Source organism: Rattus norvegicus, chromosome 7, assembly GCF_036323735.1.
Source record: "Rattus norvegicus strain BN/NHsdMcwi chromosome 7, GRCr8, whole genome shotgun sequence".
Lineage (NCBI taxonomy): Eukaryota > Metazoa > Chordata > Mammalia > Rodentia > Muridae > Rattus > Rattus norvegicus.
This window is the reverse complement of record NC_086025.1, coordinates 91,483,632-91,506,137: the sequence shown is the minus strand read 5'-3', so window position 1 is coordinate 91,506,137 and position 22,506 is coordinate 91,483,632. Positions and strand designations below refer to the sequence as shown.

The 22,506-nt window shown below is 40.8% G+C and overlaps 1 protein-coding gene across 6 annotated transcripts in view; it reads left to right on the top strand.

The window, feature by feature from the left end:
* The first annotated feature begins 4,153 nt into the window (after window positions 1-4,153).
* Zhx1 (zinc fingers and homeoboxes 1) overlaps window positions 4,154-22,506 on the top strand; it is a 29,792-nt gene continuing 11,439 nt past the window's right edge. For 2 of the 6 annotated variants that reach the window (XR_010052934.1, XM_063262952.1), the window contains exons 1-3: window positions 4,154-5,723; window positions 12,367-12,477; window positions 19,936-19,963. The gene's annotated coding sequence lies outside the window, so the exon portion shown is untranslated. Of the gene's footprint in view, window positions 5,724-12,366; window positions 12,478-18,918; window positions 19,009-19,935; window positions 19,964-22,506 lie in introns of those variants that run through there. The other 4 variants (NM_133620.2, XM_063262951.1, XM_017594643.3 and 1 more) reach the window with 4 other exon arrangements.

Genomic DNA, 22,506 nt, shown 5'->3' with positions numbered 1-22,506 from the left:
AGATCTGGAAGAGCGGCGAGTGCTCTTAACCACTGAGCTATCCTATTGCTTTAGCCCCTAGGCTAATATTTATTAACACAAAGCCTTAAGTCCAATTATATAAAGGTTACCACAGCTGCATGTCCAAAACAGATTCACAGCTGCATCTGAGGTCCACTAAGTTTGCATTTCCTACCAGGAGTGGGATGGGCCTGATTACCTATTTTTAAGCAATCCTAGTAATATTCATGCATGCTAAAGTTTAAGACTGTGAGACAGCGAATCATTGTATTTTCTAGCTTATGCTTTCCTAATTGTGTGCTTCCTAAAGGTTATCTGTGTCCTAAGCTTTGAATATTTTCTTTTAAAGATAGAGTCCAGGCTGGCCCTTCCCCTGGAGACCAGGCTAGAATCACAGACATAAGCTACCATGGCCCAACTCTAAACTTTTAGATTAAAAAAAAAAAAAAAAAAAAAAAAAAACAACTGTAGGAAGACAGGAGGAAAGCTTAACTCTTGGCCTTACATTAACAGTTGGCCTCCAGAAGGTCTCTCATTGTTCACGATCGTGCTAGAGACCTGGGATGGGGAGAGATCCCAAAGGGTCTATGGAGATGACTCTAACTGAAACTCCTAGAAGCTGGAAGAGATAGGGATCCTTGAAGTGACTACTTCCTGTGGTCCAGGCAGTACTCCCAGTGAAAGGATAAGGACAGTAATCAACCATAAAACCTTTGACCCAAAATTTGACCTGACTACAAGATAAAGCAGAGGCTGAGGGAATGGCTAACCAATGACTACCCCAAATTGAGACCCATCTAATGGGCAAGAACCAATCCCTGGCACAAGTAATAATACTTCGTGATGCTTGCAGACAGGAACCTAGCGTAACCCCTGAAAGGCTCCACCCAGCAGCCTGTGGAAAGAGATGCGGAGACTCACACCCAAATATTAGCTGGAGCTCGGGGAGTCTCACAGAAGTGTTAGAAGAATTGAGGACAGGGACTCCACAGAACAACAGAGTAAATCAACCTGGACCCTTGGGGGCCCCCAGAGACTGAGCCACCACCCAAAGGGCAAGCACAGGTTGAACCTAGGCCCCCTGCACATATATAGCAGATGAGCAATTTGGCCTTCATGTGGGTCCCACAACAACTGGAGCAGGGGATGTCCCTGAGCCTGTTGCCTCCTGCCTGTGGATCCTGCTACTCTAAATGGACCACTTTGTCTGGCCTCAGTGGAAGAGGATACACCACGGGTTGGGGGGTGGGAGAGCGGGGTTGAGGGGGTGATACCCAGAATGGTGCTTCTCCTTCTCAAAAGAGAAGGGGGAGGTGGAATAGGGGGAGGATTTGCATGAGGGGAGGAGAGGAAGGGCTGATATTGGGTTGTAAACTAAGTGAATAAAAAATTTAAAAATTATCAGTTGGCTATGAAAGGAGATTTAATACCATATCAAGTGGTGTGGAGTGCAGTTTCTTTCTTCTTTTTCTTGCTGTCATGTGTATTATTATGATGCTTTTTTATTTTTTAAGATTTATTTGTTTTATGTATATGTGAGTACACTTTAGCTGTCCTCAGACACACCAGAAGAGGGCATCAGATCCCATTACAGATGTTTGTGAGTCACCACGTGGTTGCTGGGAATTAAACTCAGGATCTCTGGGAGAGCAGTCTGTGCTCTAAACCACTAAGCCATCTCTCCAGCTTTTTCAAAAGTCGCTCTTTTTGAAGCCAGGGGTAGTAATATACACATTTAATTCCAGCACTCAGGAGACAGAAGCAGCTGGGTCTCTGTGAGTTCGAGGCCAGCCTGGTTTACAAAGTGAGTTCCAGGATAACTGAGCTACACAGTGAGACCCTGTCTCAAAAAAAAGTATTCTTTTTCACACACACACACACAAACACACACACACACACACAGACACACACAGACACACACAGACACACACACACAAACACACACACACACACAGACACACACAGACACACACAGACACACACACACACACACACACACACACACACACACACACTGCTGTTTTGTTTTCCAGGCCTGTGTAGTGTTGACATATGCACTAAATTTTTTTTGTAGAAATGAATTTACACCCTAATAGGTGTACAAACCAGGTGGCACCACGATTCAGTTATAAAGCCTAACAATGTATTAGTCAGATTTTCCTGTCCCGTGTTCCCAGCTATGCTTCTGTGCTAGAGAAAGGAGGGGGAGGAGGAAGGGTGAGGACATTTCTACAACCATCAGGAGCATGGCGCTCATTTCTACAGCCTTAGCATACGTTTACTATTTACATCAACGATCAGTTGGAGGAGCGTTTGTGGGAACAACACTTAGAGTGACCATCTTCCGTCGTCGTTGACCTTCTGAACTAGCCAACAGAGAATTGCAGGGCCTTTCCATTAGGGCAAAATTCTCAAGTTCCCCCAACTATAGTCAAATGTTTAAAGTGTCATAGTTTGATGTCATTTTGGTCTATTTTATGGTATCTTGTTTTAAAAACTGCCCCCCCCACACACATACATAAAGGGTAGAAAGAAGAAAAAGAACAACAGAGGGACGTGTCTACAAACAGAGCTGCTAGAAGTCTGTTCCTCAGACCAGGCTGGCGTTTACTAACCACTTTTTATTCCAAGCGCTTCATTTCCTACCAACACTCTTTTCAGTGTTCCAAAGGTGGGATGGGCTCTGAAGAGCAAAAGTGCTGTGCTTTTTAGAAGCCTACTGAACGACTTCTCATCTCTAACAGCACTGAAGTTTTGTTGTGCTCGTCTGTGGATGACAAGCCGCCAAGCTCGTGCATAAAAACTCCAGGCTTCTCCCTGTGCCAATCCATGGTTAAAACTTACTTCTGGAGCAGCGCAGCTGTTAAAATCAGTCATATTTACGATTTTTATAAATGAGTTTATTTTAATAGAAACAAGTTGCCCTGCAAGCATGGTCTCTAAACAGATTTATGTGGGCTGGCAAATCTGCTATGGGAAACATATATGCATATTGCTTAAGTCTGCAACGTTTTGATCTCTCTCTCTCTCTCTCTCTCTCTCTCTCTCTCTCTCTCTCTCTCTCTTTTTCAAGTGCTGGTAACAGTCTTGCTTTGTGCAAGGATGCCAGATAATTGGCAGCACTTCAGCCAGGGATACTGTTCCCAGCACTGTGCTATTGAAATTGTTTTCCTGGACAGAAATGCCCTGTGGGAGTAACCTTAAATTGGGAGGCTTCTGGGTTGTTGGCTTTGGGGAGTGGCTGCTTTAGAGCAGGGCATAAGACTACAAACTGGTGCTCAAAAGGAGGAATAAGAAAGAAACACACAGGGGTTGGGGATTTAGCTCAGTGGTAGAGCGCTTGCCTAGGAAGCGCAAGGCCCTGGGTTCGGTCCCCAGCTCCGAAAAAAAAAAAAACCAAAAAAAAAAAAAAAGAAAAGAAACACACACACACACACACACACACACACACACACACACAGAGAGAGAGAGAGAGAGAGAGAGAGAGAGCGCACTGGGGAAGAGAAGCGAAACCTATGTCCCCCAGTACTTCTGTTTGTGCTTTCAATTTTCACTTTGATGTATTTTATGAGCATGTTTTTGCCTAACATCTAGCCTGTAAGATCCTGGAAGACAGAACACAGCCTTCCAGTTCCATGGCTTCCACATCTATGATTCAACCAACTGTGGATCAAAATGTTCAGAAAAAAAAAATCATGCATCTATGCTGAACGAGTCAACTTTTTCTTGTCTCCGTATGCTGAGTAGTTACGTACAGCAGCTCTTTGCCTGGCATCTACACCGTCCTGGTAGAGATGATGTAAACTCCATGGGGGCATTGCACAGATTAGATGCAAATTCCACACCAGTCAGTTTATTTAAGGGACGTGAATAATGCTCCATTTGGGTATTGTGGAGGGTTCCAGAACAATCCCTTTTAGATACCAATGGATGACAGGATGACCTTACTCAGTTTTATATCTCCTTTGGTGTCTGGCATGTGTGGTTCTCAAAAAGCAAATGGTCGAATGCATGAACCAAAGGTTGAATATCTGAATTTGAAATATTTTCTTTGTTTATAGTTAAATTCTAAACTGGGATTCTCAGTGGACCTGGAACTGTCTCTGGGTGAGCATAAACTGGTGTGTGTGTGTGTGTGCAACTTTTTGTCTTGTATTTTTCTTTTTCTTGTGAGGGACACGAGTATTTAAATACATCGTGGAGAAAGCATTGTTTTAGTTTTACTGATATTAGTATCGCATTACAAACTACTTTCTATTTTTTGTTCTTATTAAAAATTACGGGGTTGGGGATTTAGCTCAGCGGTAGAGCGCTTGCCTATCGAGCGCAAAGCCCTGGGTTCGATCCCCAGCTCCGAAAAAAAAAATTACACTGATTTCTTGACTTATTTGTACAAGTAGTTTACATTCTGAATTTAGTTTCAAGAAGCTAGAGTGCTGTTAATTTTTGTCTTAAGAACGGGCTGAGAGTGGGACAGGGTTGAGTACCTCTGCTGGTGAGATCATCATTAAGACTCAGCATACACAAGTTTTAGAATTTTAGGATGCAACTAAATATTGTGCGCATTGATTTCAGCAGCCAAGTCTTCCCTTCAAGCAAATGTAGAGTGCAGATTTTCGGACTGGTGTGGCTTGGTGGAGCTCTGTCACAAACACAAAGGGTCCGTGACTGGGATGGGGGTGGGGACTAAACATCCAGGCGCCAAAGAATTCTCTTACGTCCGGAGCCGTGAATACACAGAACACTATGAGTGGCTTCCTTTTGCCTTCGTGTGTATATTCATTGTAACAATGATGAGAGGGCGGAAAGACAGGTAGGGAAGATGATGAGATCCTCAGATGGCCGCGAAGGGGCTGGTGCCCACTGAGAGCTCAGTTTCAGTCAGTGTGGCTCGCAGTGGGAAGAGGGACTGCGGCAGCAGGCAGAGGCGGAAGGCTCCAAGTGGGGCCACACTCAACTTTTCCCGTCCAAAGCTGTAACTACGGGTCCCGCTGGACTCGGGCTAGAAGAGGCGGAGTTGCAGCTGACAGGAGCGCGGGACTGTTGACAGCGGGTGGGGGCGCGGCTGGAATCCAGAGGGCGCTCCCAAGGAGGAGCTGAGAGTGACAGTGGGAGTGGCTTAGGGAGGGGCGGGACCTTAGGAGTCGGGCTCCAAGACAGAAGGGGTGGCGGAAGACCAAGGCAGTTTCCACGGGAGACAGCGACCTCGGTCGCGGGAGGCGGAGTCCAACTTCTGACGACCGCTGGCCGAGCAATCGCCTGAGGGAGGTGGAGCCTCGCAAGGCCGGAAGGAGGAGCCTCTCATGATAGGGCGTGGCTTCTCGTGACAGAGGCGTGGCTCCCTCCTGACAGGGGGCGTGACTCTTCCTGACAGAGGGCGGGGCGGCGCACACCTCCCGCAGCGCAGGGTTCTAGAGGAGCGGCCTGGGTCGCATCCCAGAGGAGCGGCGAAGTCCTCGAGTGGGGCGCCCATCTCGCTCCGCCTCGGTTGGCTCCTCCTCGCAGCCCTTGTAGGCTTAGGGACCGGGAGTCTCTCTCGCACCCTAGCCTGGCGTCTTGGAGCTCCTGCCGGGCTGCAGAGCTCCGTGGGCCCCCCGCGCGAGGGCCCTCCGAGTGGTTCCGGGGTTAGGGTTCACAGGTCAGAGTTGACTCCCTGAAAAGTGCAGTCGCTCTGAAATGCAAGATGGCGGCGGCGAGGCGCTGAGGCGAGGCGGCCCCTGCAGGTAGCTGCGCGAGCCGGCTGGGTATTGGGCCTCGCGGTTGCGGGGCTGCGGGTGGAACCCGAGCTAGAGCTCGTGGCGAGTGGGGAAGTCTAGAGGCGCGGGCCCTGGCGCGGCACGGGACGGGCAGCAGCGGGGCAGAGACACCCCCACCCCCTGACCCAGCCCACGGCGCTGGGGCACGCAGCATCCGACCCCGAGGGACCGGGCCTGCCCCGCGGCGGGGCGGACAGAGTCTCAGCTCCCGGGTTCTCTCGAGGGTGTGAAAGCGAGGACGGAGCTCTGGGCGGGGGGGCTTGGAGGGAAAGCCCCAGTGCCTTGGTTGGGAGAGCACTGAGTAACTTGGGGGTGTTGAGGGGATGGGGTCTCCCTGAGGGGAGGACGTCTCTGGGCCAGCAGACCTTAACTACCGGGCGGGTCCTGGGGGAGATCTCCAGCGTTGGGCCTCCGGAGGCGTGGGGCCACCTCGTGGGGACGCGGCGCAGCCCCTCTGAAGAGTCAGCAAAGGATCTCCTGCTGGACTGTAGTCGCTGGCTTTGGGGTCAAAGCAATGGGAACATCAACAGGGAAGACTCAGAGTTGCATCTCTAAGAAGTATAATGCGAAGTATATTTTGAGGAAGACCAGGATTTTAGGGGAGAAGTTAATTAAAGAAGGTGGAAACACACTTGTCTCTTTCTGCAGAGGTACAGGAGCGTGAGTGCAGAGACTTGGGAGAGCGATGGACCAGAGCAATCTCCAAGCCTTGGGGCTTCAAGGGAATTGGCTAGGAAGAGGAAATAAAAAGGACTGGGGTCTGATGGCAGGGAAGCCGAGCCCTGACAGAAGCGCTTTCCTTGTGTATTTACACTGAAGTTCCAAGAGAGGGACTTAGAATTCTTTGTTTCGGTGCTCCAAAGGTACCAGTAAGAAACAAACCAAACCGAAGAATAAGATTCTGTTTGCTCTCCTTAGCTTAGGGATTAAGGTTCTGGGAAAAGCAATTGGAAACTGAATGTGGAGAAGAAGCGTAGATAAGGTAGGAATTGCTTACAGTACTTTTTTGTCATCAACCCTTCTCTAAAAGACAAAACCAAAACAAACCGAGAAGAGATAATATTTAGGAGGAAATTATAAGAGAGGCCGATTGAGAATTTGTGACGTATTTAGGGTGGGATTCCATGTAACTCGAAGAAGCAGTTCTCTTTGAGGTTAATATGATGCCAAATGAAAATCCGGAGGAACCACTCCTCCCCCAGGAAAAGCCTGTGTTGCGGGGTACACGAGTACACCTTTTTCTTTGTGGTGCTGCTGGTCATTGTATTTCAGAAGTCTTTGTCCTAACACTTTAATTTGTATGCAGTGGTAATTACCTGTTTCTTTTTAAACTGCCCTGAAAAGGTCATTATTTCATACTGGTAATGGGGATTAGTAAAAGTTTGTCCTAACAAGGCTACTGGCACTAGATTATTTCTAAAGAAGCAATTCTGATTCCAGATTCTAAGTGAAGGAAAAGCTGAGTGCTGTCAAGGACGGTAGTTTGGTAACAAGGCATATGAAGAAAAGGACAGTCATGAATATTTTCTTTACTTAGTTTCTCCATCCTCCAAGCATTTTAAAAGTATACAGACTAATTTTGTAAATTAGTAAATTTAGCAAAGTAAAATGCATAATCTTAGATTTTGTTTTGAATTGGCATTTCAAAACATAGTCTAGGCTGTCCTTGAAGTCATGGCAATCCTCTTGCCTCTTCCTTGTCAGTGCTGGGCTTACAAGCATGTACCACCATCTCAATCTTAGATACTAATTTTTTTACATTTATTATTTATTTGTGTTTATATGCAGTTATGTGCACATCCTACTGTATGCATGTGGAAGTTAGAGGATAACTTTCAGGAGTTGCTTCTCCACCCACTATGTAGGTTCTGGATATCAGACTCAGGTTGTCAGGCTTGGTGGTAAATGCTTTTACCGACCAAGTCACCTTACTGGCCCTTAGGCATTTTTTAAAATATAGAATTTACAGTATTTTATCAATGAATTTTTTTTGTAGAACTATCTCTTGATATATTTTATTTGACAGCTTAGATTAAAATGAGAGAGAGAGAGAGAGAGAAAAAACAAGAAAGAACCCTAATGACTTCAGTAACATATGGTCTGAGCCATTCTTATATTCTCAAAAGAGCTTAATGTTTTTGGTAGAAATGTTTTAAAGATACAGGTCGAGTATAACAAGCTTGTGGCTCAGCATTTGGAAGACTTCTTTGAATATGTGCTGTTCCTTGCTTTCCCCACAGTGCATACAGCTCTAGTGTTATACTCAGATCTGAACACATTAGTCTGGCACACCAGAGAGGCATCCATAGATGCCAGATGCTTTGAAAATATGCTAAGGCTGAAAACATAAATGTGTCTGTGTGGAGGATGCTCATCGGTAGCTTCATCTCCTGCAAGCCAAGCTTGCTAGGCTTGAGTGTAGGACATGAAAGATGTCACCATGGTTTCACCTTTCATTTTTTTTTCTTTTTAGGGAGAAAAATGTTTATTTATGAATTTCACTTTTCAAAATCAGATCATAATTTTATGAACTCGTCCTTTAGGATGGATACTCAATGTTTGATTTGGATGGACTTCTATCTGCTCTGAACTTAACTGAGAAAACACAAATTAGCTCTTTTGCTTATAAAAATTAAAAACTAAATTTGCCATTTGTTCTAATCACACAAGACTTTTTTGCATAAATGAGGGGTTGTATATAATCAGGGGTTACTTAGGATTGATACTTTATCAGCCTTTCATGATTCTTGTTGCTGAAAAGGAGCAGAGCTTTGCTATTTTACTAATGTAGTCAATAGCATACACTTGGAGGCTTGTTTCGAAGATTTTCTTGTTTAATTCACACTCATGGAAAAGTGATATGATGAAATATTTTCTCTTTATTGTCATGCACTCTTTTTTTTAAAGTTTGTTTATTTATGAGTGATCTACTACATGTACACCTGCATGACAGAAGAGGGTATCAGATCTCTTTATAGATAGTCATGAGCCACCATGTGGGTGCTGGGAATTGAACCCAGGTCCTCTCCTCTGGAAGGACAGCCAGTGACCTTAAGGACTGAGCTTCTCTTCAGATCTAGGTTATATTCTTAAAAGATATTCAGCCTGGCAGTGGCAACACATGCATTTAGTCCCAGCTTTTGGGAGACAGTGACAGGTGAATCTCTGAGTTTTAAGGCCAGCCTGGTTCAACAGAATGCGTCCAGAATGGCCAGGACTAATCTTGTTATTTTAGATCATCAATGTTCTTCAATGTATGTGCCATGAAGACAGAGAGAGAGAGAGAGAGAGAGAGAGAGAGAGAGAGAGAGAGAGAGAGAGAGAGAGACAGACACACACACACACACACACACACACACAAAGATGTTTAACTGATATGTACCTTTGGCCTAAACAAGTACAATGATACATCAAATATATGTATGTGTGTATATATATATTGGCAACTTCAGAATGACATTTATTCAAGGAGGTCAGCTGAATAAATGTTTGTTTCTGTGTGTTTTTAAGACCTAGCCTAGCTATGTAGCCCAGACTGGCCTGGGACTTTCAGTCTTCCTGACTCTGTCACCTGAGTACTAGAATTACAAACAAATGGCTAACTTTGAATACTTTTTTTTTTTTTTTTGGAAAGGGTCTCATGTAGCCCAGGCTGGCTCAAACTCCTTATGTAGCCAAGGAAGTCATTGAACTGCTCTTCCTAGCACCTCCTGCTAAAGATTGTAGGATTACAGCTGGGCACTAAGGCCCAGTTTATGTTGTGCTGGGAATTGAGCCCCCAAGACTTTGCATTCTATGTGAGCACTCTACTAACAATAGCCCTGGATACAGTATGTTTACAGAATTTTCATTTTCAGTTTTTAAATTTAGAATTAAAAATTCATATCAGAGCTTATTTTAAAAATACAGCAGTAATAGTAGCTATAAATATGTATTTGTTATTTAAAATAAAAGCTGTCAGGGCAGTGAGATGGCTCAATGGGTAAATTCTTGCTGCTAAGCCTGACCACCTTAATTTGATTCGCAGAACCCACATGGTCTAAAGAAGGGGAATGGACTCCCAAAAGTTGTCGTCTGCACCATGGCATGTGCCATCCTTCCAAATATATAAATAAATAGTAAAATAACAGCTGTCACTAATTTTAGGTGATGAATATTTCTTGGATGATTTGAATCCCCTTTTCTCTTTCTAAATTTGCATTTCTCCTTTTTGGTTGTCATGAAAGGACATAGGAAGCTTTGATATTTATGGATATTTACTTATAATTATACCTTCCTATTATCCTAAATCTTCACTTTCATCTACAACTCTTTTTTTGGGGGGGTGTGTGTGAAAAAGAAGGTTGTTAAAACGTAACTGGGCATGGCCTGTAGATGCATTTAGGAGGGTAAAGGTTAACAAGAACAATTTTTCCTCATTGCTGTAAGATTATTTGTGTCAAAGATTTGTTAATTCCATGAAATTCCCTTTACAATGTGTCATATAGTAATGATTCATTTTTAAGGTAACTCAGAGTATGTATGTGTATAGGGCTTGAATTGTATTATTTGTCTACTGTTAAAGCCAACTTATATTGATATATCAGGATTATAAACAGGGAATACAATGCACAGGTTGACTGTTACCCAGATCTTAAAAATATTTTATAATCTATTAGCACTGATCAAATTTTAAACAAAGACTTCCTTTGTTATATAATGTGACGGTAATATAAGTGAAATCCAGACAAAATTCATTATGTTCTTACTCAGTACCAGAAAGTAGCCTAAGAGCCAATCTCTTCTTCCAGTCCTCGAAACAGTCCCATTAACAAAGCACTGTCACTTGCTCCAGCCTATAGATGAGGAGGCACACAGGCAGTCACCTGTTTAAAACCAAGCAGGTATGAGCAGCCGTGCTGGCCTTTGAAGTCAACTTGTTGCAGAGCTCAGACTTTTATATTTACTACCAGAACAGCTTCTTTTTTATTATATAATGTACACACTTGAGTTCTTTAATTTCTGAAATGTGCTCACCCTAAATTTAAAAAACTACTCTGAATTAGAAATGTCCTTAAGGGATCTCTATACTGAAACTGGAATAGCATCAGAGAAATGCGTTTTTCATTCAGAAGAATCAAAGAGCTCATCTGGTGTGCCTCTCTTGGTCTGTGCCTTCACATGTCTTGGCAGCTCATCTCAGGAGATTCTTGTCAGTAAAACACCTTACCCTTTCTGTGTGATTTAAGAATGAATTGCAATTGGTTACCAATTCCCTACTGCATTAATAATTCACTTTTGAAAATAACCTTCCCCTTTGGCAGCTGTTTCGTATTTTCTCTCCTTATCCTTGTCTGTAATGGAGTGGTTGAATGTGGGGATACTAAAAAACACAACTGTGGAGCCCTAAGCAATGCTTCTCTGTGTCTGTCAGTAAAGTGCTTTTACTTTTCGTGAAACTAGTGGAAATTTTTGGCTTAAGCTTTTACTCAGAAGTTTTGCCAGTGGATGTTTTAATATATTTACATTATTTCTTAAGACTTTATAAGCTTATATGTACTATTAGCAGGAATAAGAACAGCAATAAAACTATTTCCACCTTTGGGGCTAGGTCAGTAGTTAGGAACACTGACTGCTCTCCCTAGAGGACTGGGATTCAATTCTTAGAACCTCCATGATTGCTCACAACTGTCTGTAACTCCAGGACCTGATACCCTCACACAGACATACATACAGGCAAAACACCAATGTAGGTATAAATAAATAAGTGAATTATTTCCACTTTCTAAAGTACTGTTGTTATTTTAGTAAAAGAAACAGTTGTAGTTTTTATTAATTTTTTCCAGTGTATTATGTACTCTTGTAAATATACCAAACATTTTAGACATTAGTTTGAATTTTCAGAGAATGATGAATTAAAAATTTTGTGTGTATATGATAGGGTCTCTCACTATGTAACTCTGGATAGGCTGGAAATTGTTATGTAGACCTGGCTGCCCTTGGGCTCATAGAGGTCTGACTGCCTCTGCTTCCCAAGGGCTGGGATTAAAGACACGAACTGCCATGGAGGGCAATTCTAATTTTTTGATTACACCATATTAATACTTGTGGAACCTTTTGCAGGTAGGGCATAGCTGGAGGAAGTGGGTTTCTGGGTTCTATATAGCCCAGCCAACCTTCCTGATGCTTTCTGGGTCCATTGATGTGTGAGCACTTTTCTTCATGTGCCTATAGCCATGAAAGCTGCCATGCCTTCCCTACCATGAAACTGTGACCCAAAATAAGTCCTTTTTTCCTTTAACCTGCTTCTATCACAGAGTTTGTCACAATAGCATTTTGTAATTTTATTGAAAATAATGTTACTGGATTGGTCTGAATAAGCAGATTTTTAAAACACCTTTAAATTTTGTGTTTCTGATCAGTATTGCATTTGATGCATATATATATATATATGCATGCATGTGTATATATACACATATATATGTATATATACATATATATTAATTTCTATGAGGAAATAAGTTTTCTCCCAGAATTAAAAACTTTTTAAAAGCCAAGGCCTAAACTGTGGTAGTTAATAAGTCTAAGTAATATCGAGAATAATAAAATAATAGTTTATTTTTCTTTGTAGAAGACTGCTAGCTACTTTGGGACAATTTGCAATGATGGCCTGAGCCAAGTACCTCATTTGAAGGGATAACCTTCCGCTTTAAGGAACATAATGCTGAAGAAGCTATGGCAGGTATGTGCTTCCTCATTCAGAGATGGTAAAGCCCTATTCAGATGTACTCACTTAAGTGTCCACAATACTGTATTTGGCTACTGTTCTAAAAGCTGCCTATACTCAAGATCCCAGGGGATCCAATGCCCCCTTCTTGCTTCCATGAGCACTTACATACATGCAAGTGCATACAAACACACGCACATGCACACATGCACACATGCACACATACACATGTACACATGCAAACACAATCTTTAAAAAAAGACAGTGATTCTCTGTCTCTTTCTCTCTCTCTCTCTTTTTTAAAATGTTTTCCCTAAAACAGCAGCTGCAGGCTGGAGAGATGGCTCACTAGTGGTTAAGAGCATTTACTACAGCTGGCATAACAGCGTAAGTCTTTAATCCCAGTACTTGAGAGGCAGAGGCAGGTGTATCTCTCTGAGTTGGAGACTAGCCTGGTCTACACAGTGAGTTCTAGGACAGCCAGAGCTATGTATTGAGCCTGCCTCAAATGCCTCCCACCAAAAAAAGGAGCACTTACTTCTAGAGGTCTTCAGATGACCTGAGTTCAATTCCCAGCATCCGGACAGTGACTTACACCTACCTGTAACACCTGCTCCAGGAGATCAGATGCTACCTTCTGGCTTCCATGTGGAACCTGCCCCATGTGGAATACACTCACATTGAGACACACATATGCATACCTATGAATAAGAAATAAAAATTAATAATAGAAAACAACTGTGCAGACTAGGAGAGGGTGTCAGATGCCCCTGGAAGTAGTTACAGGTAGTTGTGAACTACCTGACATGGATGTGAAGAGCCAAACCTGAGGCCTCTGCAAGAACAGCAAGCACTCTTACCTGCAGAGCCACGTCTCTAGTCCCTCATCTTATTTAGGATTTTTCAAAGAAGACCTACTTACTTATTTTGTGTATTTATGTATGTATTTATTTAATGTACACTGTCGCTGTCTTCAGACACACCAGAAGAGGGTATCAGATCTCATTACAGATGGTTGTGAGCCACCATGTGGTTGCTGGGATTTGAACTCAGGACTTCTGGAAGGGCAGTCAGTGCTCTTAACCACTGAGCCATCTCTCCAGCCCTTATTTAGGATATTTGTAATTCATTTTTCAGCTAATGTTTGCCAAAGTCTGCCATGTATCTGACACTGCACCAGATGCTCTAGTAATGTGGCACTAAAACAAAGGAACATTGTCAGTGAAGGACCTTTAATGTGGGGAAATTGGTCTAAAATCTTACTGCTCTTTTGTTCATATTTAAAAGTCCAACCAGCTATGGTGGCACATGCCTTTAATCCTAGAACTTGGGAAGCAGAGATGGGTGGATCTCTAAGTTTAAGACCAGCCTGTTCTACATATCAAATTCAAGTATTACAAAGTGATATCTTTCTTAAAAATAAATAAATAAATAAAATAAAATATTCAGGGCCAGTGAAATGGCTGTCGTTTGTAAAGCCCGATGACCTAAGCTTCATCTCTGAGACTCACACTCTAGAAGGAGAGGAGCAACTCTTGTAAGTTGTCCTTCAACATTCACATATCTGATGTGGCATACATGACCACACACTGGAATTAAAGAAATGTAATTAAAAAATATCTTTAAAACATAAAAACTTGAAACTATACTGTAAATATACAGGATACTGATAATAGTGAATTATAATTATGCAAATTAGAATGTTATACTTTATGTATAACATTATATTAAACATACCAGTTTTTGAATATTTGGCTGTACTTTACATTCTGATATTTTTACCTAATTTTGGCTTTTACAGGTAATGTTAGGTGATATACTATAGACGTGAAATAATTCAATCCAGTTATTATTTTAAATATTTTTTTAAAAGTCAAATGAATATATGCACAGTGAAATAGATAATAGTTGCCTCGTTTTATAAATAGGGACTATAATGGACAGATGAATGAATTTCCAGTTTCTTAAAGAAAGATAGCCTTACTCAGAACAAAGCATTCTTGTGTGGAAGACACAGCATGCATCCTTGCAAAAAACTAGGAAGAACTGTCTGCAACAGACAAACACTTTTGGGTAACATTCACTTGTCAACAAGTCAGTTTCATGATAGAACTGGTTTATGCCACTCAGTGTAGTACCTCACCTTACAGTAGGTATATGCCAACTGGGCTGTTAATGTCCTAGAGACATTCTCCTCAAATATGGGACCAGAGTTTTCCGGCCAGAACCTGTCCTGCCTAGATTCTTTAGTCTTCGGCGTCATTAAGTTCCACTCTCTGACTTGAACAAAACCAGGCACAGCAATAGTCCCTTACCTTTCAGCCTTCGTTAGCATCAGCAAAGGGATCCTCTGTAATGAGTTCACCTTTGGTCACAGCTTTTAGATGCCTTCACTTTTGCCATATCCATTTCTGCTTGTAGTTTCTTTAATACTGAACTGCTTCTGGTTTTGACATTTTCTTAAGATTTATTTTTTAGGAAATGATTCTAAGTGCCAGTAATATTTGAAAAGCATTTAGATAGGTACACATTTATGTTGCCAAATTACTAATTTAATATTTTTAAGCCTTGGGCCATGCAAATGTTTACATTTTAAATGTGAAAATGCCATTAGAATATGAATGCTAATTTGCCTTTCTGCTTGTCTGTCTCTCTTGTTTAAGGACAGAGGATACTTTTTGTTTTAATTGGATCCCATTATTCTTTGCATATTATAAATATTTTGTGATCTTGGCTGGATTTTTTTTTTTTTTACAAAATTTTTACTTTGAATACAAACATGTAAATAGAACCTTGATTCAGGGAATTATATGAGTGAAGACTCCTAGGGATTCTTCAGTGCACATATTTTTGCTTCTTAAGAACAGTTTTACTTAGTAGATACTAGATAAAAACTAACATGAATCTAACAAACTATAGCATCATATAAAATATCTTTTATTTGACCCATATTTGGTGTAAAATATTTATTTTATTCATATAAATCTTACCAAAATAACAAACATATTTTGTGGCTAAGTAGGCCATCATACTATTATCTGTTAATCATTTAATTTGAAATACAAGACAGCAAAAAAGAAAAAAGGCTTGGGGATTCAATACAGCTACCATTCTGTCTAATTTATATATATATTTTAATAACATTTAACATTTTAATTATAGACATAGAACTCAATAGCTTTAAACATTTTAAAATGTTTTTATTTTATTAATATGGGTGGTTTTTTTTGTATGTATGTTTTGTACCATGTGTACATCTGGTGACCAGAAAAGGGCATCAGATCCCCCAGGACAGGGGTACAAATGCTTGGGAGTCCTCATGTGGGTTTTGGGAATCAAATGTGGGTTCTCCAGGAGAGCAATCAGTGCTTTTAACTGCTGAGCCATTTCTCCATCCCAAATCTAACTAATTTTCTCTGTGAAAAAAGTACTTTTTAATATTTTGAAACTGTATTACATTGTGATAGTTTTTTACAGAGTAGAAGTCATGATTCTAAGTACAAATTGTCTGGTTGCAAGACCTATATTGTTTTCACTTCAATTTACTGCAAAAATAGTCCTTGGAAGATTTTTGTTTTCTTCCTTAGTTTCATGCTTAGTTTATAAATTAGACTTACACTATTTGTACATAAAGCTTATTTATTACTAGTGAAATTTAGATGATAGTAAATTTTTATCAAAGGCTGACTGTTTTATGGAATGCTTTAGGTTAAACAGGATCTTCATATTCTGATGACTAAGTGACTTTTATTTATATGGGCTTATTGCAAATAATCTGGAAAGCAGAGAACAGTGTTTTTAATAGTTCTTCCATAAGTGAGCACTCAAAGAAGTAAAATGCACACACACACACACACACACACACACACACACACATACACATACACACTAAAGGTTTTAAATTTTATGTGTATAATTGTTTTTGCCTGTATGTATGTATGTCTGTTTACCTCTTGCATGCCTGGTGCCCGTAGAAACTGTCACATCCCCTAGAATTGGAATTACAGATGGTTATGAGCCACCGTGTGGGTGCTAGAATTGAACTCCGGTCCTTTGGAATTTGGAAGAGCACCAGTTTTCTTTTAACTGCTGAGTTATCTCTCCAGACACCTCCTCCAACCTTTTTCAAGACAGGGTTTCATGTATCTTGGGCTCTTTCTATGAACAGGGATGACCTTGAATTATAACCCACACCTTCTAATTCCAGAGTGCTGGGATTACAGGTGTGCACCACTATACCTGTCTGGGAAAACAATTCAGGATTTTGATGTATGCAGGGCTATCTCTAGCTCCTTAAAGACTTTTTTCAAAAGTAAGTTTTAAACATTGCTGGGCCCTTAATTTGTTTTTGTGTTGGAGTCTAGAGATACAGTGGAAAGCCAAACACATTCTTTCTGACCCTAAAAGAAGAATTTGTGTAAGAACTTCCAACATTTTTATGCTGTGATGAAACAAATTTTGCTTTCATTGAGTCCTTCTGTAGAGAAATATTTTTGTAATTATTTCAGTGAACTGTGAATCATGAGTTGGTTGAGAAGCAGCTTATCCTCAGAAGAGCCAGAGTATAGATGGGTCTATAGAAACTGGCTTGGCCAGAGACGCGGTAGAGAACATGGGTGATTTTGAAGGCTCTTAGAACCAGATCCAAAACAAGGTCCTAAGATACACCTGCATATACCTGCTGAGGGATGGTTCCTGCCACCCTGAAAAACTTTATGTAACTTTGTTTTTTGCCTTAAGAAAAAAAAACAACTTGTTTCCAGCTTGAGTTAGGCATGTCCTGCAATCCTAACACTCAGAGTAAAGTAAGGTCAGGTGATTAAGGCAGGAGGATTTTACATTTGAGGACAGTCTGGGCTTTTATAACAAGACCCTGAGTCAACAAACAAAAAACTCAGTTTATTTAGTTGATCCTAGGTCAGAACTAACACTAACATAAAAATACACTTGTCTGTTTGCAATTTTTTTTTTCTTTTTTTCGGAGCTGGGGACCGAACCCAGGGCCTTGCGCTTGCTAGGCAAGCGCTCTACCACTGAGCTAAATCCCCAACCCCGGTCTGTTTGCAATTTTAAGTCTTCAAAATTATTGTTATATTTTACAGAAAAACAGTATCAAACAATAGTGAAGAAAATATATAAATATCATAAATATTCCATCTATAACATGAGAAGTCCATTTTAAAAATATTCATCTAGAGTTGGAGAGATGGCTTAGTGGTTAAGATCACTGACTGTCCTTTCAGAGATCCTGAGTTCAATTCCCAGCAAACACATGGTGACTCATAACCATCTGTAATGAGATCTGATGCCCTCTTCTGGTATGTCTGAAGACAGCTACAGTGTACTCACATATATCAAATAAATAAATCTTTAAAGAATATTCATCTAGTCTTTGTCTAAGAGTAAATATATGCCTCCTACTTATTATTTATATAATAAAAATTTTATTCAGATTTTAAAAAGCATACCATTGGATGAAATTCTTTCCATGTTCCCTGTTATTATCATTTTTAATGGCAGTATAACAACTGACTTAAGCTTTTAAAAACATTTATCTCTGGAACTGGATAGCTCAAAGGTTAAGAGCACTGGCTGCTCTTGGACCTGGGTTCAATTCTCAGTACCCATATAGTAGATCTCAGCTGCCTGTAACTTCTGTTCCAGGGGATCTGATGCCCTCTTCTGACTTCCACAGGGATCAGGCACACACATGTCAAACAGACATACATGCAAGCAAAACATTCATACAATAAAAATTTAATAAACTAAAACAAAAAAACCATATTTTTCTATAGACCCATGAACTGAAGTTTCCAAAAGTAATTATGTACAGTGCTTGATGTATTTAGACTTGTTTACTGTGTTTTAGGGCACAGTGTTGCAGGGTCTCGTGCATCTGACCTTTAATTACTTTCTATAGTAAATAGTGCAAGGCCCTGAAATTGGTTTTGGAGCCATTTTTAGTTAACTGTAAACAGAGGAGGAAATGTTTGTCACCTACAGTGACTTCTCTACAACAGCTTTCCTGTGTTCATGTTATTTCCTTTAGTGACAAGGGAGATTAATTGAGACCATACCATTTTGTATATATAACATGAAAAGTCTGGGATTTCAGGTAGACCACCATGCCTGCCCAGCTTTTAGAAATTTCTGGGGCTTGAACCCTGGTCTTCATGCTCCTGTGGCATATGCTTTATTACTGAGCAATATCTCCACCTATTATATATATGTGTATATATATTTTTTTCTTTAAATTGAGATAGGATTATGTGTAACCCCGGCTGGCCACACACTGGGTAGAAGAGACCCTGATTCTCCTCTCAAGTGCTGGGTTTACAAGCATGCACCCAGCTCCATAGTAGTGATTTTTATTTCTGATTTTTAATTCAAATTGTGCCTTGCCAGCTGATTAAGTTACTTTCAAAAAAATTACAATATGCAAATTCTATCTCTTAGTCTCCCAAAAGAATTTTTGAGAGAGTGGAAGACAGTTAATCTTTTTCTGCATATGAGCTGTGAAGAAAACACCTCATGTTTGCCTTTGAGGTACGTTATTCCTATTTCTCTAGAGAAGTCTTCTCTCCTGCTTTTCTAGAAGGTCCTTTGCTGTGCTTTTATATAGTTCTTGCCAATTCTCGTGTTATTGGTCAGAACTATTCCAAGTAATGTTTGACTGCCAGTTTCCCTTGCTGCTGGGCTAGTGACCGAGCAGAGGCCATCTATCCTAGTAACCTCTGCACGACGACACAGTGCAGGACTCATGGTCGACATTCCATATGTTGTTGTTGAATGACATTTTTGAAGAATTTTAGTTTTATAGGTGAGAAGACTTAGGATGAAGTTAAGTATCTTTTCCAGATACTTTACTGAGAGAACAACTCTAAACCCTGTAGTTTTATGCTGTCCCATACAACCTCTATGAAGTAATTAATTGGTGTCTGATTTTCTTCTTCCATGAAATGGGTCAGTTGTACTAAAATTCTGGTTTTCTACAAAATTATAACTTTAAGAGCCCTGAAGATTTTCGTTGTTGTTGTTGTTGTTGTTGTTGTTGTTGTTGTTGTTGTTGTGTAGGTGGAAACTAGAGGATAACCTCAGCTGTTATTTCTCAGGTGCTGTCCACTTTGGTTTTTGAGGCCTGGAACTTGCTAAGTACCCTAGGCAGGATAGGGAGTTCCAGGGATCTGTTTGTCCCCGATCCCCACCCTGACTCCCCACCTCATGTGGAGTTAGAAGCACGCTATCATGTCTGGCTTTTTGCACTGTAGCTGTCTTTATGCACACCAGAAGAGGGCATCGGATCCCATTACAGATGGTTGTGAGCCACCATGTGGTTGCTGGGAATTGAACTCAGGACCTCTGGAAGAGCAGTCAGTGCTCTTAACTGCTGAGCCATCTCTCCAGCCCTCTCATACTTTCTAAAGAACTGTCTTTCTTACTTTTCTGTTGTTGCAACAAAACATGATGACCAAGGCAACGTATAAAAGAAGGCACTTAATTGGTAAGTTTGCACCAGCATGCTAAGTTGGATCTTTATTCAGTCCCAGAGTGGGAGAGTCCATGGCCATCATGGCCAGGGTCGGGTGGCAGGGGAGGGCAGGGATGGTACAGGAGCACTGGCTGAGAGCTTACATCATAGCCAAAATCATGAGGGCTAACTGGGCGTGGTGTGGGCTTTTCCCCCTTTTATTTTTGAGATTATAATATAATTACATAATTTCTTTCCTCTCTTCACTCCCACTAAATCTTCCCATATGCTCCTCCTTGCTCTTTCAAATTCATGGTCTCTCTTTTAGTTATAGCTATGTTTCTAAGTATATGTATATACATATACATATACACATACATATCTATCTATCTATATATACCTATATATAACCTTCTCAGTCTGAATAAGCCATTTGATATTAGAGAACTAACTGATGTGCTCTTCCCTAGAGAAACTATTTCTCCCACTCTCAGCATTCCTTAGTTGCCTATAAGTCTTTATGTAGGATTGATGTGTTTCCCTGTTATGGATCTTTGAGGAGAACCTACAACTATCACTTTATTAAACCAATGTAATGCCTAACTACATTCTGAGCATTTGTCCTTTTACCCACAGTTAAGGATAGTCCTCATTCCTCATCAAGGCATGGGCTTTATTTTTTAATTTTATTTTTAATCTTTATTTTTTAATTTTTAAAGATTTATTTTTATTTATGTGGATGTGTTTGTATTAGTATATGCTAATTTAGGGGTGGGGGAGTACCTGTGGAGGCCAGAAGAGGGTGTCAGGTCCCCTGGAGTTGAAGTTAACAGGTTGTGAGCCACCTGACAAGGGTGTTGGAAACTAAACTTAGGACTTCTAGAAGAGCAGCAGTCAGTCTTAGTGCTAAACCAAAGCCACCTTTCCAACTTCTCTCTTTAAAAAAAAAAGTCTCTTTTTTTAGTAACTTTAATTAGATTTAAGTATGCCTTTAAGGCCAATATTTTTAGAGGGAAAAGCATAACCTGGATATAGATTATAATATAGCATAAATATATTTTTCCTGACTATATTTAAACTTAAAAAGTCTGCTTAGGGGACTAAGCCACTACCCAAAGACTATACATGGACTGACCCTGGGCTCCAACCTCATAGGTAGCAATGAATAGCCTAGTAAGAGCACCAGTGGAAGGGGAAGCCCTTGGTCCTGCCAAGACTGAACCCCCAGTGAATGTGATTGTTGTGGGGAGGGTGGAAATGGAGGGAGGATGGGGAGGGGAACCATATATAGAAGGGGAGGGGTACAGGTTGGAGAGATGGCTCAGTGGTTAAGAGCACTGACTGCTCTTCCAGAGGTCATGAGTTCAATTCCCAGCAACCACATGGTGGCTCACAACCATCTGTAATAAGATCTGGTGCCCTCTTCTGACCTGCAGTCACATATGCAGGCAGAATGCTGTATATAAATAAATAAATAAATCTTAAAAAAAAAAAAAGAAGGGGAGGGGGAGGGGTTAGGGGGATGTTGGCCCGGAAACTGGTAAGGGGAATAATAATTGAAATGTAAATAAGAAATACTCAAGTTAATAAAGAAAAAAAATAAAAAGCAACATTTCAAAATAAAAAAGTCTGCTTAGCTCTAGGGCTGGCAATATGAGTCACTTGCTGCCAGGCCTGATGATCTGAAAGACACAATCAATTCTTGCAGATTGTCTTCTGATGTCCACAAGTGCACACGGATGTAAAAATAAAGGCACATTGGTTACATCTGCCTAAATTTTTTTTTTAAAGATTTATTTATTTATATGTAAGTACATTGTAGCTGTCTTCATCAATACCTGAAGAGGGCATCGGATCTCTTTACAGATGGTTGTGAGCCACCATGTGGTTGCTGGGAATTGAACTCAGGACCTCTGGAAGAGCAGTCAGTCCGCTTAACCACTGAGCCATCTCTCCAGCCCCCCTAAATTTTTACTTACCAAGTTGAATTAGTAAGCTGATAGGAAAAGAAGTAAAAGTAATAATTTGATGTCCTGTCTTTATATGCTATATATGGTTAAAAAATAAAAAGTTAACACAAAAAGTTTAATCTTGGGCTGGAGAGATGGCTCAGCGGTTAAGAGCACCCAACTGCTCTTCCAGAGGTCCGGAGTTCAATTCCCAGCAACCACATGGTGGCTCACAACTATCTGTAAAGAGATCTGATGCCCTCTTCTGGTGTGTCTGAAGACAGCTATAGTGTACTTATATATAATAAATGAATAAATCTTAAAAAAAAGTTTAATCTTTTTCTGAAGAGGCAGAAAGGTAAAGAGGCCTGGGCTACTCAGTCACTCTTCTGCAACTCTGAAGGCTGCTTGCTCTACTCCTAGATTCCCTGGGTTCTACTTCTCCCTTCACATTCTGGGACTTGCTCAGGCCGGCCTCAAACTTTCAACCTTCCTGTATCAGCATGGAAAGTCACACTGAATTCACTCTAGATTGGTTTCAGATAACGCAGCACAGCTGTGGTATAGTGAGATGGTTTGGATGAAACTGATTCATTGTTTTGAAGGTATTTTAAGTTTGCAAAACAC